Consider the following 15,889-nt stretch of genomic DNA (forward strand, 5'->3'; position numbering starts at 1 on the left):
CCCAACACGTGTGGGCCTCCCAAGGGACCCACACCAGGGCATCTGTCCTGGAGACATTGTGTCCTCAGCCGGGTGTTCCCATTTGGAGCCCAAGAAGGTTCCAGTTGAGCCCAGGCACTCAGTTGGGGCTGATACGGGGTCTCAGGGGACCACGGGAGACCCTGTGTATCCAACAACCCCCATCGGGGAATCAGAAAGTACCTCACTGCTGCCCTGTACTAACTATCCCAAGGCACTAGAAATGACTAGAAACTGAGAAAGAGGGAGTTCCCTGGTGGTCCAGTGGTTAGGACTCGGCGTTTTCACTGCCGTGGCCCAGGTTCAATCCTTGGTTGGGAAACTAAGATCCCGCCAAAAAAAAAAACTGAGAAAGACTGTCCCTTCACCCCATCCTTACAGCCCAGTAGACATGAACAAAAGCAACTGGAAACCTGGCACCTGGCACTGACTTTGCCCTGGGAGCTCCTGGGTCTCAAACTAGAAGAGGAATTCACATTTGTCCAGCACTTCAAAGATATCTCACTTAATCCTCATCACAACCCCATCAGATACCGTGGCAGTTTTAAACAGGTCCGTGGGTCATTTGATACTCTTCCCATCAAGAGGTGAGGGCGGTGATCCCACTCCTAGAAATCTGGGTGGGCTCATGACTGCTCTGAATGCAACAGAAGTGATGCTGTGAGACTTCTAAGGCCAAGTCAGAAAAGGCCATGCAGCTTCCTCCTGGCTTTCTGGGGCACCCATTCTGGGACAAGTCAAAAAGAAGTCATGGCCATGCTGGGGAGTCACAGGTAGATGCCCCAGTTTACAGCCCAGCTGAGCTCCCAGACAACGGCCAGCAACAACTGGTAGCCGCGTGGGCGTGCCATCTCGGACATCCCTCAGATGGCTGCAGCCCCTGTTGATACCTGACTGTAACACCCAAGAAGAACCACCCGGCTGAGCCCTTCCAAGAACTCCTGACCCACAGAATTGTGACCGAAATAAGACAGTTGTTTTAAGGGGCAAAGTAATTTGTTGATAAATTACCTACCAACAAATCTGGGGTAATTTTTACACCAAAACCAGATCCATAGTGAGGTTCCCACTTCACAGAAGAGGAAACTGAGGCTCGGGGGGTTGAGTGCCTTGTCCATGGTCACACGCCTGGTAAGTGGAAGAGTTAAGACTCAAACTCTGCCTCTCTCAATCCAAACAGTCTATCACAGCCCCTCCTCACATGCCCCCTGACATTGTCTCACTTCCTAGAAGAGAACATTCTTTTCAGAATCAATTAGTTTCCAAACCTGGCTGTGCATCAGCGTCAACTGTGGTGAGAGGTGAAGATAGAGATTTCCAGGTCCCACCCCAGGTCTAAGGAGTAAGGCCAGGACACTGCATTCTACGCTGACACCCCAGGTGATACTGAGACCATTGGTGAGTGAACCAAGCAGCAGGCCCCGCTGCTCAGCCAGGTTATCAGAGACAATTAGAGGGGACCAGCAAGCTTTTCTTCAAAATATACCCAGTGTCAGGACACCACTCACCACATGTGCTCATCTGAGTCAATTGAGACTTTCTTGATCTTAACATCTGAGAAGTCTTCTCCGGCCCCACACAACTAAGAGACAGAACCTAACGGTCATGTATCTGATCAATAAGCACATTGTAGGCAACTGGTGTGTGAGAACACCTTGCTAGACACCGTGGTCCGTCCAAGAACTTACAACTGAGCTGAGGAGATAAGGTGTAACCGAACAAACAAAGGATAAGTTTTGTGGCTGTGACAATAAGCACAAAGGCACCTGGGAGATTTCAACTTAAAGGTAGTCTGGGAGGGCTCTGTGGAGGAGGTGTGCCTGGAGCTGGGCATCAAGGTGAGCAAGGAGATCATTCCAGGTGGGGGATCCAGGAGCTGAGTCTCCCTCAGGGAGCAGAGCGGGCCAGAGGGTGTGGGTGGGCAGTGGGAAGCCTGGGGCTGCCGGGCAGGTGTGCTTGTGTCATATGGAAACCACTGTAGAGCAGGACCAGATTGGTGGTGGTTGGGAGGGTGGGAGTGGGAATTTGAGGCTCGATCCAGATTTTTATTTTCTCAGTTTCCAAAAGCTACTGTCATTAAAGATCAGGGACCACATTTCAGCTTTTCCTGAAAAGTAAAAGAAAACCATGTGCTTTTATTTCCCAGGGCATCAGCTAACATTTTCCCCAGGATGGTTTTACAGGAGACACTTGGGAGAATTTTCAAGGAAGAAAAATCCTTTGTTTCTGCCCTTTAGGAGCTTGAAATCTCATAGGGTCCACCAGAATGCCTAAAAGGAAAGAGAAAATTCCAAGTGCTGGCAAGGAGAATTCTCCTATTCAGTTCTGGGAATATAAACTGGCATGACCACTTTGGAAAAGGTTTGACACCATCTATGAAAGCTGAACACAGGCCCAGCGACTCAGCTTGTGGGTATACAGACACCCAGCAGAAACGTGTCCATCTATTCACTAGAAGGCATGTACATAAGTGTTCATAGTGGCACTATTAGGAATAGCCCCAAAGCGAAACTGCCCAAGTACCCATCAACAGGAGAATAGCGGAGAAATAAAATGTGGTGTATTCATACCATGGAATAGTACACAGCAAAGAGAATGAGTGAACCATCCAGCACACACTACGGATGGATCTTATAAGCACAGCGTGGAGCAAGAGGAACCAGACACACAAAAATTTCATATCGTAGATTCCGTTTCTGTAAAGTACCAAATCAGGCAACGCTAATCATGCTATTAGAAGTTAGGTTACCAGTTATCTCTGGGGCCGTAGTACTTGGAAGGGGGCACGAGATGATTTCTGGGGTGCTGGTGATGTTTCCTGATCTGGGCACTGGATATATGGGTGTGTTCATCAAGCCCGACTCTAATGATCTGTGTGCTTTTCTGTACAGCTATTTTGCGTCAATAAAAACGAAATCATTACCATTGTCATCGTCATCATCTAATGGGGAATGAAGGCAGAAGGCACAGAAGGGCCTCTGGGATAGAGTTGCGAAGAGATTTACATGGAGAGTGACAAAGAAACAAAGCCGAGGGACGTTCCGACATGGATAAGTTCAAGATGGACCCAGTTAAATCAAGCAAAGTTGTCAGTGAAATCAGAGAGCAAGTTGCAGTTTCAGGAGTGCCCGACACGCTCCATAATGGCGGCTGGTCTAAGAGGCGATTACATCCAGCTGGTCCCCTCTCCAGACCTAGGCTAGGATTAGTTACAGAAGATGGATCACCTCACACACCTTTGGAGACAGGAGGCAGAATTCCCCCAAATAAGAGATGGTCTGAATCCTCATGGGGCCCCACCATTAAACATCTGCCCCAACACTCCATTCTCTCTGCTTACAAGATGTAAATCTCGATGCTGCCACCTTGAATTTTTATACAGTGGATTCCTTTGATTGGGATCACTTTGGGCAAAGGTGATTATACTCCATTAGCTGTCGGAATCAATTGAACAGCGAGCTTTCCTTCCTAAAGGGAAGGGCCAGTTTCCAGTACTTGGCTTACTGCAGAGCCCTGGAGGAATTCATTGAAGGGAGGCCCGATTTTAAACAACATCACTTTTTGAAGAGACATTAGGCATCCCTCCCACACTATTCAAGGACGGCATGAGAAAGGCAGGGCAGGATGGGGGGGGAAGGAGCTGTAAGAAAGAGCTGGAATTTTCTACCTATTCCCTTAAACAATCAATGCATGAAGAAGGCCTGTCCTAGACAGCCAGTGAGACTAGCTAGAATGTACTTGGTAGTAGAGTGAGGTCCAGTGGTGACACTTCCTGGGTCTTACTCCAGATTTGTGTCACTCCAAGACATGCTCAGAGGCCAGCAAGGACACTTGCTAGGTCTCGGGTCTCCTCTGGTTTTTCCCACCTACACCCCCATCCTTACGTAGGAAACCCAGGCAAGAAGAAAGGTCTCCATCATGGTGTTCTTTCTCGGCATTGGGATGGCCTGTGGTCCATCTTCCCAGGTTTCCTGAGGTTGGCGGCCATGATTCAGAAGCCTCTGGTCCCATAATAAACCACCTCAGGGATGTGAATGTGTAATTATTGCATGGATTTAATGTAATCTAAAACAGAGGATTCCAGCAAAGGCAGTCATATTTCTTTTTTTTTTTAAACTTTTTTTTTTGTTTTTAATTTTTATTCATTTATTTATTTATTTATGGCTGTGTTGGGTCATCGTTTCTGTGCGAGGGCTTTCTCTAGTTGTGGCAAGTGGGGGCCATTCTTCATCGTGGTGCGCGGGCCTCTCATTATCGCGGCCTCTCTTGTTGCGGAGCACAGGCTCCAGACGCGCAGGCTCAGTAATTGTGGCTCACGGGCCCAGTTGCTCCGTGGCATGTGGGATCTTCCCAGACCAGGGCTCGAACCCGTGTCCCCTGCATTGGCATGCAGATTCTCAACCACTGCGCCACCAGGGAAGCCCCATATAATTTCATATACATATTTGTATATATAAATGTCTTAGCTAGAGATACATAGTTTTGGTTTGAACCATCTGTTTCAGATTGCATTACTGTTCCCAAATCTTCACCCCACCCTATATCTACGCCCTTTGCCACGTGACTTTACAGTTCATCCCTCTAGAGGTGGTGTGGCCCCCCCACCCCCACCCCATTGATGTCAGGCCACGAATGTCCTTCAGCCAGTGGAATGTAAGCAGAAGTAACAGTGTACAAGCTCTGAGTCTAGGACTTGAGTCATTGCATTTCTACTCTACCCTCTTGCACTTCTGCTATTGCCAGGAGGCCGTGTCCGAAGTAGCCCGTTCGTCCTTGGAGGATGAGAGACCCATGGAGCAGACTGGACCCAACCCACACTTGCAGTCAAGCCCAGTCGGGCACAGTCTAGATCAGCTAACCACAGGGGATCCACAGACACGGATGTGAGAACTAAATGCTTACTGATGTCAACTACTAAGTCTGGGGGTAGTAGCTCGTTATACAGCATAATTGCAGCAAGCGTGGACTGATATTCCACCTGAGCACTTTATTCCATCAATGCACGATCTGCCATCTAAAAGAACATCTCATTTCTCTCCCCTTACCCCCTGTTTTTTTTGACCATGCTGTGCAGCATATGCATTTTAGTTCCCAGAGCAGGGATTGAACCCACACCCCCTGCACTGGAAGCGTGGAGTCTTAACCACTGGACCGCCAGGGAAGTCCCTCCCCTTACCCTTCTTAATTCTTCATAGATTTATCATAACCTGAAATGTTTTATATATATATATATAAACATTTATATATATATATATATATATATATATATATATATATATGGCTCATGCACTTACTGTTTCTCAAGTAAAACAAAGTTTTATTATGGCCAAGATACTGTTTTGTTCCCTGCTGTAAACGCCCAAAGCCCTAGTAGGAGCGTGGCAGGTGTTAAATAATTATGTACGGAATGGATGGATAGTCCTTTTTGCCTTCAATTAATATGCCTCTTGTCTAATTTGTGTTCCTCTGTGAAGCTCAACGACGTGATGATAGGCAAAGTTGAGGAAGAAGAAAACATTTTGTGCAGAAAAAAAAATCTGTGAGCAGATCGCCGGATATTGTCCCTGATGAGGGGTGAGGGATTTTTTCCTCAAGGAGCCGCTCCCCGTGGTCAGGGCCCTCAGAAACCACAGCAGGCCTCCAGAACTGTGACAAGTCAGCAGGTGGCTTGGCCAGCGCCATCCAATGGAACCACGACACTGCTAAGTTTCTGTGGCCCATCTCAGGGGCTGTCCTCAGCCTTAGGAGGTTTGTGTGTGTCGGTTCACTGGGGGGAACTTCAAAGGGACTGATGTGGCTTCCAAGAGCCGTCAGGACATTTGACTCCCTGGCATTGGGCCAGCATCACACGTTAATTAAATTATATGGCAGAAACACCACAATGTCAAGGTCAGACATTACAGCCGTCAAAGCCTAACATTAGGCGCAGTATTTTATAGCACAGAGCAAAGTATACCTTTAAACAAATTTCCTTATCTTTCTCGTGTCGTCTCTTGCCTCTGGCTCGTCAGACATCTGCCATTCGACGCTGCCCATGTGAAGAGCATCCTGGACAACTTTGTCTGAGGGTCCTTAAGACCCTCTCTGGCTTGTCAGATGCGGGGGTGGGGGGGTGGTTCCTGGGATCGTACCCACTTGCCCCGTCTGACCCTCAACTTGGGCCTGAAACGGGCCTTTGTGAGCCTGGAACTCCCTGAGGGAGAAGGATGTATTCTTCCTGGCTTTGTCCCGAAAGTAAACGCTAGTTCTTTCTTCGAAGATGGTTCTATCAGCAGGGAAGCAACTAGCCAGGCTAGAAAATGGGGAGGAAAAAAAAAAAAAAAAAAAAAGGCTTTCCCTCCAAATGTCTTTTTAATAAGCACGGCTAGAAACTCTTCATGAGTGTGGAAACTGTCCAGGGGAAGCCCCCGGCTCCGAGCAGAGCTGAGCCAGGGCAATTCTCTCAGGCTGGGAAGGATTATGAAGCCACATTCTGGGTTTCCTCTGGCCTCTCTCGCGGTTACTGATGAAAACTGGGAGGCCATGAACTCAGGGCCAAATGACTCACGTGCAATCACCGAAGCAAAGCTGATACCAAATGTGTTTGTCTTGTCTCCCCAGTACCTGTTAAGCACCTTCTATATGCCAGGCACTATTTTACTTGCTTTATCTCCATCAACTAACTTAATTCTCCCAACATTATGAAATCTGTTGTTTTATCTGCCCCCCCCCCTCCATTTCATAGACAGGCAAAGTGAGGCACTGAGAGCAATTGCCCAAGGCCACACTGAGAGCAATTGCCCAAGGCCACGCAGCTGGTCAAGTGGCCGAGCCAGGTTTGGAAGGAACCAGGGCAGACTGGCTGTGCCCTACCAGCTACTGTGTTGTCTTGGCTATTGAATCCCAGAAACCTCCCACGAGCCAAGGGCAATGATAAGGTGCTGGGGGCTATGAGGGGAGCCCCCTGTACAAGCAATGTATCCATGCGGGCCTAAGTAACATTTTAAGATAAAGTTAAATTAATTCAGATCTTTGAAGGGGTTTTGAATTCTTTCCAAGGGTAGGAGTGTTGAATAAATACAGTGCTTTCAAAAACCTGCCTTCCTATATGGGTGTTCATTGTACTTGTTCTTTACATTTTTCTGTGGGTTTTGGATTTTTTTTCAAAATAAAATTTAAATGTTTTAAAAAGAATTAGCTTTGGGCTTCCCTGGTGGCACAGTGGTTAAGAATCCGCTTGCCAATGCAGGGGACACGGGTTCGAGCCCTGGTCCGGGGAGATCCCACATGTCGCGGGGCAACTAAGCCCGTGCGCCACAACTACTGAGCCTGCGCTCTAGAGCCCGCGAGCCACAACTACTGAGCCCTCGTGCCACAACTACTGAAGCCCACGCGCCTAGAGCCCGCGCTCCGCAACAAGAGAAGCCACCGCAATGAGAAGCCCGCGCACAGCAACGAAGAGCAGCCCCCGCTCGCCGCAAGTAGAGAAAGCCCGCGCGCAGCAACGAAGACCGAACGCAGCCAAAAATAAATAAATAAAACAAATAAATTAAAAATAAATAAATAAAAAGAATTAGCTTTAATAGACTATCTTGGGGGGTTTCCCTGGTGGTCCAGTGGTTAAGATTTCACGCTTCCACTGCAGGGGGCACGGGTTCGATTCCTGGTCAGGGAACTAAGATCCTGCATGCTGTGGGGCAAGGCCAAAATTTTTTTAAAAAAGAAAATAGACTATGTTGGGGAGGGTAAGCAAGAAACCGGGAGCGGTGATTGCCTATAGAGAGGCAGCCTGGGTGGCTGAAGAACGGTGTGGTGGGACGGCGGAGAGGCGCCCCTTGATATTCTCGGAATTTTGTGCCACAGGCAGGTGTTATCCGTAGCATCTGCCGTGCACGTGACATCGTCTGGGTGGAACCTCAGGAAAGAAAGCGCAGAACTCCCGGTTCCCAAGTCCCTATCCAGCAGGCTGGCTGCTCAGAGTGTGGGGGAATCTTTGGTTATCCAGCTGTAAGTGGAAAGTGGGCAGAAACACTCCATCCACTCTTTGGCTTGAAAAATATAAGCTTGAGGAGGAAAATCAAGGGCAGCTTTCTGCCGGCTTTAGGTACTTCTGAGCACAGGGAGGTTTTCAGCCACATGGGGCTTAAATCTCTCGGGGAGACTGTAAGTTCTCTAAGGAGGGGCCCAGAGCCTGGTAGCCTGGGGTCTCCCCCAGCCACCCCCAACAGTCGCAGGCACCGTGCTCAACAGACAGAAGGGGCTCTATGCAGTGCTTGTGGAATGAATGAGCCGTGCTCACCTTCTGACAGGGTCCATCTGGCCCGATACTCTCCCCGTGATATGTATGGGTACCTCTTGGGGCCTGGATGTCACACTTATCGCGAGTTAGCAGTGCTTCCCAGCCTTGACACACATAGAACGTGATGATATTTTTACGACGCACAAGGGTAAACAGCGACGAAGTGTTCACAACGGCCGCACTTGGCTGCTCAAGGCCTGAAGCTACCCCCGCCCCTGCCAGACCCACCGGGCCACCCCAAGGGTCTGGCCCACTGGCAACCCCGTCGCTCTTGGCAAGCTCTGGGTGGAGGGCTGCAGGGGCCATTCGCTGGCCGTCTGGAGCTAGCCACCTAGATGAGGAGAGGGCGGGCTGAGGGCACTGCTAAGGGGCAGCAGGGTTTCCTGGGGTTCGGGCTAGGTGCGAGGGTGTGCCCCGGGCTGGGGGGCGACGTGGGCCTGAGTGGTGGGCTGGACGGGGCAGGCTGCCAGCTCCAGCTGGCCCGCGGCCAGGAAGTCTGACTGAACTTGGGCCAGCCCTGTTGGCCCACAGACTCTGTAAGCTGAACTGCTCCAGCGCTCCTGGGCCTTTGTTTTCGCTTCCCCACCGCTCTCCCTTAGTGTTTAGGAATGTGCTTTGAAGGTTCCAGCGTGTTTCGCCTCTGCTTAGAGAAACCAAGAGCAGAGGCTGGGCGGAGGCCAGATGGCTGCAGGGAGGGCACCTGTGATCACACTGCGAGCGCCCCAAGGGGCAGGTGGAATCCAGGGGGCGCAGAGCGGGGGGCGGGGGCACTTAAGCCAGCCCCCTTTCTCTGCTGGAAGACTGTTTCCAGTGCTAAACCTTGGAGAGTCTCGGGTTTATTTTGTTAAGGGAGGCGGTATTCCCTTACCAGCTCCCCCAGAGAGCCTCCATTTATCCAGGAGCCTTTGGGGGGTAAGCTACACTCTCGTATTTGTCCAGAGCAAGAGAGAGAGCTGCAAGTAGTGCTCGAGCCAGAAAAGTTGCCTCCTCCGTTCGCACGAGACTCACTTTCCCGGCCTGCCTTGGGAAACGCCGGCAGGCCCTCCGACGACAGCGGAGTGAAAGGCCCTGGTCTAGATGGCCTCTCTCGCACCTCCACCCCTGGGAGAGTGGCCTCAAGTCCAGGCTGCCCTCCCGTAAACCTCGCTGTGGCCCTTCCAGTGGCCAGCTTCCTTATTCCCCAGCCCCATCGCCCACCGTCCTTCATGGCCTGTGTTACCCCCTACTCACCTGCTCGGGCCTTTGAGGGCCCCTAGCACTGTGGTCTCGTAGGCCCAGCACAGCGCTTTGCACACAGCAAGCGCTTAACAAATGCTATGTTGCAAAAATACCTGGGCTCTGCAGTGACCAAGATCACCCTGGGTCCCTCTCTAACCAGAAGTCCTCTTCCTCCTCTGATTCCCAAAGCAGGGAGCTCTGGGTTCTGGTCCTACTTTTGGCACTGATGTGTCACCTTGAGCTAGCGTTGTCACGCTCTGAACCGATTTCCTCAGCTGGACTAAATGGGGGCTCAATCAAAGCCCTGGCGGCTATGCTCTGAGATCTGCGCGCACTCCTGTTTTCCCAGCTGTTGCTTTAAGCCCTGGTCTGGCCATTTCTGTCCTGCCAGGGCTCAGGTCTTAGTGGGGTCCCTGGCCTTCGGCTGAGGATGCTTCCTCTGCTTTTCCACGGTCCGTTTAGCTTCACAACATACACAGCTGGTCCTTGGGCTCCTGACACGTCTGCTCCTTTCTGTCCTCACAGCCATTTATACAGCTCTGGCTCCCACGTGCGACGGGGCCGAGGCACATGAGCAATAACTCCAATGCCACAAGGGCACCCGAGTCATTTTTCTGCAGCTAGCATTGTCTGTTTGGAGCTACGGAAGACCTCCCTCCTGCCTGGTGGTGACACAGGCCCTGTTTAGTTATGTGTGGGCTCTGGATTTTTTTTTTTCTTCCTCATTTCCATGTCTCCTTGATTTCAGCACCAGAGTTAAATGTGCACTCAGAGGCTCTGCCGAGGATAAACAGAGAGTGTGATCAGGGGATCCTTTCCTGTCTCTCTCAGAAGATTCACTTTCTCTGCCCAGGTAATGACCGCCTCCCCCCCACCCAACCCCACCCCACCCCACCCCACCCCACCCCAGCTTCCTCTCAGCCTTCGTATATTCAGTGCACGTTGCCCTGGATAGAGTTTAATTAGGCACCAATGCACCCAGGGGCAAGGACCCAGGCCCCCTCTCGGGCTGAGCAAATGCGGTCCAGCCCAGGCGCAGGAACCTGCAGCCAGCCTCCCCCCTGGCTGGTAAGTGATGGGCTGCCAGCAGGTAGAGGAGGCTGTCCATTCTCAGCTAATGATCGCCTTAGGCGCCAAGTGATGGAATATCCAGGCGGGCTGGCGAGCTGCAGGGTGCGGCCAGGGACAATTGTATGGACCAGTTTAACAGGGCTGGGGCGGGGTGGGGGGAGGAATGGCAGAAGGAAAGCTCCGTGCGTGCGTGTGCTTGCGTGTGTGCGTGTGTGTGTGTGTGTGTGTGTGTGTGTGTGTGTGTGTGTGTCCTGGTCTCTTTTCTCTCTCCTCCCCGCTGCCTTTCCCTCGTTCTTGCTCTCGCTTTCGGTTTTCTGTTCTGTTTCTAGCCCACGCGAGTTGAAATTAGAAAGGTCTCTGCATTCATTTATTTGTTTTAATAAAGACAGCGTTTTTAAGCAGCATATTTGCAGCAATTGAGTGCTGAACTAAACACCAAGCCAACTAAATGTGTTAGGGGGAAATGAAAAGTCAGTTTACAAGAAACATATAATTAATACGTTCTCTGACTTTCCCTAAGCCTTTGTCTGGCTGAGGACAAGACAGAGGGACCATAATCAACTTTAATAAAATGAAAGATGGTATTGAGGCAAAAGGAGAACAAAAAAGTTTGGAGTAGGAAACAGTCCTCAAGAGGGGATTCTTGAGTTAATAATAAATGTTTTAAAAAATGAATCTTTTCTTGCCTTATTTTTAGTCAACAGCCATTTTCTCCTTCTAACTACAAAGGCTCCAGAAGGCTCTAGTTTGTACTGTACCTGTTAACAGTGACTGAAGCTGAGACCTGGAGGGGGTAGGGGGAAGATGGTACAAGGAACCGGCAGGAGATGCATGGGAGTTTCCAGAGGCTGATATACCTAGGATAATGGAAATTACTATTGCACAACACCAGAATCTTCACGTGGCCTGACTTCCAATAAACTGTTCCCCTCCTCACACCTTGGAGAAAGTGAAATGAGACATTAGACTTTCAATAATCTCATATGGTGATGATCAATCAAAACCCAGAGGAGAAGTCCAATTTATAGAAACTGTATCTGCTTCACTGGGCGGCTGAAACCAGGGAGCTGATAAGAACACCGTGCTCGCCTTTGATGTGTGAAGTTGCCCCAAAATGACAAATGCCAAAAAAACCCAACCCAAACACTGCCTGTACACATGGGGGCTTTTCAAAGGGAGAGGGTGCTCGGGAGAGGCCCATGCCGCTGCAGATCACTGTAGCGAAGCACATGTACAGGCCGCATAAAAACAATTTATTTTTATTATCTTTTGGCTATTTTAAGTTGGCCTTTCCATCTTTCCTGTTTGTATTATCGCAAATGAAGTTTATTTGCTGAATTAACTTTTAATGGATCCTCTACTTTATTCTTCAAAGTTGGCTTCTAGGACTTGGGCCTTTTTAGTCCGGACCCCTCTCGCCTTTGTGACCAGCTCTCACCCCTCACCCTCATTCCAATCCTGGAGGTGAAGGGCTCTGCCTCTGTTAACTCCTTGCCTGCTGGTGTCTTTTCTCTGTAGCTACTAATCACCTCCTTTTGATCATTGTCAAGTTCTCAGGTTGAAGGAAGGAGAAAGGACCTCTTGACCATTCTGGCTGGCTTTCCACATGAGCCTGAAAATGTCGACAAATTTGAAACATCTGCCGGTCTGCTTTGGTCTGATTGCTAAAATATGCCGACCCCAAGCCCCCTCCCCCCCGCCCCTTTTAATCTGTTTCATATTCACAAATTAAGCATTTAGTCTGGGTAATAAATCAGGGCGGTTTACGAGGCTCACACGAGACAAACAAGCGAGTAGGGCGCAACACAAGACCCTGGAAGCGGCGTGCGCGGAGCTGCCAGGAGTCGGGAGCTCCACGCGCTCGAACGCGGAGAGCAGCCCTGGCGCGCCCTGACATGCCGCCAGCACCCACACTTTGGCTGGTCCCCGTGCGGGCGGAGCGGAGGGGTGCAGAGGAGCAGCCCCAGCCTGGGCCCACACCCTCCAACCTTCCGCGCGAACCCGCGGCGCCCGGCCCGCCTCAGCTCTGGGCAACTCGGCGCCCCCGCCCTGCCAGGGAGGGGCCACTGGCAAAGGCGACGGCCTCAGCCAGCACACACCCTGTGGTGGGCCCATTAAGCCTCTCCCAGCCGAGAAGCCGAGAAAGCTGGATGCCCCTCCCCCACCTCTTCCATCCGGCTGGGCTCAGCCTTAAAGATCCCAGGCCCACAGTCGCAAGCAGTACGAAGGATCCCCCTCCACATCCACGAGTGACCTCCACTGAGCCTGGGCTCGAGGCACCGCCGCCTCCCCCCCCCCCCCGCCTCCTCCCAGGTTTTGGTCCCAGCAGCCACAAAGCTACTTTCCGATTCAAAAGGGGGGGGAGGCGGGCGGGGGAAGGGCTCTCCTTTAGAGTGCATCAAGGCTTAAGAGAGGCATGGGGAGGGGAGCAAAGGCACAAACAGGGCTCAGGGCCCCGCTGCAGAGACCCCCGTCCGGGCTTTAGCGACCACCCAAACTCAGGGGGCTTCAACCTGTGCGTTTCCCCCCCTCCCCTGTGCATCAGGGAGAAGCGGACCTGGACCGGGGGTCTCGGACCAGTCCCAGCCTAGGACCTCGGGAGACCCTGAAGGGGAGAGTGGCTCCAGGTCACCTCGTCCGAGCCTCCGTCGCCGTGCCATGCTCAAGTTCCCTATCGATTGGCGTTCTCGAACGCTATCGTGGGACGCGGCGGCAGAGAACGGAGGGCGGGAAATCGGGAAGCCGGAACCTGCAGCCCACCCCGGACCAGGGCGGGGTGGGGGGGAGGAATAGGAACAATTCCCCCATCTCGCAACACAGTACACGCATCGCCCTTCCTCTCTTCTCCCAGCACACATTCCGACTGCGAAAGCCATTACCGCCGGCGCGCAAGAGACTTTTTAAATATTTACAGCCCGCTCTCCGCACGGTAGCCTGATCCATCTTGTGGGCGCGGAGGCGGGGCGCGGGGCTCAGCTCCGGGGGAGGTGCGGAGCCGGGGCGGGGGGCTCCAGCCGCCTCCCCCGGCGGCCCGCGGGTCCGCCCGGAGCTCCCCACCTTGTCCTCCCCACCAGGTGGGGAAGGGGCCGGAGACTGCGCGCAGCGCGCCCGGGGCCCTGCCAGGGCCTGAGCAGGCGGGGGTCAGCGTCCGGGAGGAGGGAGGGCCGGGAGGCTGATTTAAAGGTTCTCACCGGGAAGCGAGCGAGGCACAGACCTGAGAGCCGCCGCGCGGTGAAATCCGAGGAGCTCTCTTGGCGAGGAGGGGCTGTCAGAGGCCATTTATCTCTCGCCAGAGTGGAGGCTCGGCTCCCACACCGCCCGCGAGTAACAATGGCAGCGATCAGCAGCTCTGCACGCGCTTCAGTGCATGAATGGATTGCGGAAGATGCCTGCGCTCCTCTCGGCTCAGGCGGCTCTCGGAGCGCCCCCTCCCCGCCCGCCGCCCCCGCCCCGCCGGCCTCCTCCGGCCGGAGAACGCGCGGTGCGCCTCTGGGTTCGCGAGTCCGGTCACTCTCACCCCGACCCCCCGCCGCCCTTCCCCCTGCCGCCGTTCCCAGGGCCCTGGCACCTTGCCACCGCGAGTCATTAGGGGCTGAAACTTGACACAAGCCTTCCCGACGCAGACACCCCCGCCAGCCCCCTCCCCCCTTCGCTCCCCTCGCGGCAAGTTTACTTTCAAGGAGTTGGACGGTGTTTCCGCCTCAGAGACCGCCCGCGCACGGGTCCCAGGGGGAGGAGGCGGGCTCGGAAGGGTGTCTTCACCTGCCCCGCGGCCTAGGGTGTTCGCAGGCCCCCGGCTGGCCCCCAGCCCCAGCGTCCAAGGCCCGCGCCCCCTCCTCCTCCCTTTGTGGCGGCTAATCCACCGAGAGTCCCTGCGATCCGCACATGCACACGCACTTCGGGCACCGCCACCCGGACCCACACGTCCGGCCAACTTTCGGGTCAGCGGCATAGCCGTGTACTCAAATTCTCAGAGGCTTACAGTCTCGAGAGTTCGCAGAACGCCACAGACGGCGCGAGGTTGGCCGCAGAAGTGGTTCCCTTTAACTCTGCAAAGTAGGTCTCATAAAAGTCCCCCTCCAGTTGCTGCCTAGGGCTGGGAGCAACGAGGAGCGCAGTGAGGGATACTCCGAGCCCTCTTGGGCTTGCTTTCGGGGAGCTAAACCAGAACCTCGGCATGTTTCAGTCCCGGAGGTCGCCGAGCCCCGGACGCTGCAGCCTGGCGCGGGGGAGGGGGCGCCAGGGGTGCGCATTCGCAGCGATCCGAGGGCAGTGCCAAGTAGCCCGCGAGAAGAGGCCGAGCTGAGCCTGGGTTGAGGGAAGGCGGTCACACACGTGCGCAAAGAGCGAGGCAGCGTAAAAGCTGAGACGCACTCGGAGAGGCAGAGCGCGACCGGCCGACCCAGAAGACTGGCGAGGGCAGGCGAGAAGTTGGCAGCGAAACAAAGCGGGAGGAGAGAGCCAGGGAGGCTCAGCCGCAGACCCGGAAACGCAGGCAGCAGCAGATGCCCGAGCCCCGACGCGGAGGCGTGCGCAGCCAGGCCCTGCCTGGCATCCCCCGGTTTGCGCGCCCAGGGACGCCGACGCGGACTCCCGGCAGGGCCTACTGCCAGAGCTGGTCTCTGTTGGGCCTGGGCTGGCTCGGCGAGTCAGCTTGGACCTTCCCAGCAGATGGTGGGGTCCACGGAGTGGGCTTAAATGATAGGTACCCCTCTGGTCCCCGCCCCTCCCTGACCCCCGGACAAAGGTATGGGTTTGAGGAGCTCCGCACTTTCTCAAGGCAAGAGTGCAGCCCTCGAGTCTCCACCCTGGGGGGCCTCTGGCAACTGTTTATCTGACTTGGAGGCGCTGGGAGGCCGCCACCCTCGACCGAATTGACATTCCAACTTCCCGATCGCAAGACCCCTACGGCAAAGCCCACGCCCTGACTTTCCAACAATCGGGAATCAAGACTGGACTTCCCGCCAGGAGGAACAGCGTCATGTGAGAAGAGACCCCCAGCCTCAAGTTCTCCGCCGCTCCCTCCCATCCCACCCCCACTGGGCCAGCAGCGCCCCCTACTCACTGATCCTCCCCACTTCTCCCCCCCGCTGGCTCCGCAGCCCGGGGCAGCAAGCCGCGGAGCGCGCCTCTCCTCCTCGAATGAAGCTGAGCGCTTTCCCGCGGCTGTTGGCTTGGCGGCACACTGGCTGTACCCACCCCCACCGCGCGCACACACACACACACACACACACACACACGCGAGTCGTTCTCGCCCTTCCTGTCTCCCTGCTGGGCGTCCTCGAAACCTAACTGCACAGCCTG

General features: G+C 53.7%; 1 protein-coding gene across 2 annotated transcripts in view; it reads right to left on the reverse strand.

The window, feature by feature from the left end:
• The window catches only part of BCOR (BCL6 corepressor), a 116,020-nt gene that overhangs the window by 73,521 nt on the left and 26,610 nt on the right, over positions 1–15,889 (reverse strand). The window contains exon 1 of one of the 2 annotated variants that reach the window (XM_082446336.1): positions 13,800–13,915. The exons of the other annotated variant lie outside the window; for it this stretch is intronic. The gene's annotated coding sequence lies outside the window, so the exon portion shown is untranslated. Of the gene's footprint in view, positions 1–13,799; positions 13,916–15,889 lie in introns of those variants that run through there. 2 annotated transcript variants of the gene reach the window in all.

Source organism: Balaenoptera physalus, assembly GCF_965194825.1.
Source record: "Balaenoptera physalus genome assembly, chromosome: X".
Classification (NCBI taxonomy): domain Eukaryota; kingdom Metazoa; phylum Chordata; class Mammalia; order Artiodactyla; family Balaenopteridae; genus Balaenoptera; species Balaenoptera physalus.